This window comes from Cebus imitator, unplaced genomic scaffold (assembly GCF_001604975.1).
Source record: "Cebus imitator isolate Cc_AM_T3 unplaced genomic scaffold, Cebus_imitator-1.0 Scaffold626, whole genome shotgun sequence".
NCBI lineage: Eukaryota > Metazoa > Chordata > Mammalia > Primates > Cebidae > Cebus > Cebus imitator.
The window spans coordinates 571,809-573,677 of record NW_016107941.1 but is presented as its reverse complement, the minus strand read 5'-3'; positions in this window follow the sequence as shown (position 1 = coordinate 573,677).

The following is a 1,869-nucleotide window of genomic DNA, read 5'->3' as shown; positions in this document are numbered from 1 at the left end:
CTCAAATATTCCTATACAGTTCCAATTGAAAAACACAATAGACAGAATTTATAATAACTTATGACACTGAGATTGTATTAAGCAAGCACCACTTACAATTCTAATCAAATTTTATTTTATTTTAAAGAAGCATGTTTGGCATTGTTTTAGTAGTATTTTGCAGGCTTACCTAGCCCGTCATTTTTTTTTTTGCATAGGTAATATTTGTTCTAAACTTTGAGATTCTATAGACATTTACCTTTCAAAGGCTTGGAATACTGCTCTCATTTCACACATTACAATCCTTTAAACCTACAATGAAGACTGAATGCTATTAAGTGAACACTTAGACAAGTTTGGTAAATTTAGAAAAAATCCATCTATATGGGATCCTATCAATTTTTAACAACACCTACTCTAAGCTATGCCATTAGGATTTCTAATTTGAGTGGAAAACAAAGTTTTTCTTACATATGTGATTATATGTATTTTATGCCATTACCCTTAAGTATTACCATACTGATTATGGAAAATTACATGCAATTCAGAGCTGTGCTAAAATTAGGACAGATTTAACAAGCTTAGATTCAAGATTTGATATTACCAAGTCATTACTACATAAAGAATAAATAAATAGGCTATGGTAACTAATTTTTATGAGGATATTTTATTAATGACTTGCTATTTGTCTAAGATAACCGAAGCAGCCCACTAAAGTTTTTCTCTTTTCCTCCTGCTTTCCTACAAGGCAGCACCTCTGTGTATTCAAAGAATCTTTCTCAAGTATACTTCAAATCATGCCACACTTAGAGTGAATCAGAGATACATCCTCATTGCTTTAAAAGATACAGTTCACATTTCTTAATCATAGTTTACCAAGTTCTCATCTGGCCCCATTTCCTCTGTCCATGTTTTATCTCTTGCTCCTAGAATGTGAATCCATACGAAAAAACATGCTTTTTACTGCTTTTTCCTGTCTCTAGGCCTTTAATATTATCTTTCATAAGATTTATTATGAAAATATAAATATTTTTCTTTATTCTTTATCCTTCACAGTTCAGGACACATATATATATCACTTTTTACAGAAGGCTTCCCTAATCTTTCCAAGTCCTAAGCAGACTTCCCACATAGACGTTCTCACACCTCCCTGTATTTTATACAGTTGACTCTTAAAAACTCAGGGGTTAGTACTATCGACTCTTACACAGTAAAAAAAAAAAAAAATCAGCATATAATTTTTGATTCCTGAAAATCTTAACTACTGGCCAGGCATGGTGGCTCATGCCTTTAATCCCAGCATTTTGGGAGGCCCAAGCAAGTGGATCACAAGGTCAGGGGTTCAAGACCAGCCTGGCCAATGTGGTGAAATCCTGTTTCTACTAAAGATACAAAAAATTAGCCAGGCATGGTGGAGCACACCTGTAATCCCAGCTACTTGAGACACTGAGGCAGAAGAATCCCTCCAACTGGGAGGTGGAGGTTGCAATGAGCCGATTGCGCCATTGAACTCCAGCCTAGGCAACAGGGTGAGACTCTGTCTCAAAAACAAACAAACAAACAAACAATCTTAACTACTAGTAGTCTACTGTTGACTGGAAGCCTTACAGAGAACATAAACAGTTGATCAACACATATTTTGTGTGCTATATGTTTGTTATACTATATTCTTATAGTAAGGTAAGCTAGAGATAAATGTTACTAAAAATCATAAAGAAGAGAAAATATATTTACTATTCATTAAATGGAAGTAGATCATCAAAAAGGTTTTTATCCTCTCATTTCACCTTAATTAGGCTAAGAAGGAAGAGGAATAAGAGAGGTTGCTCTTTCTGTCTCAGGAGTGGCAGAGACAACTTTGACTATACATGAACCCACACGGTTCCAAGC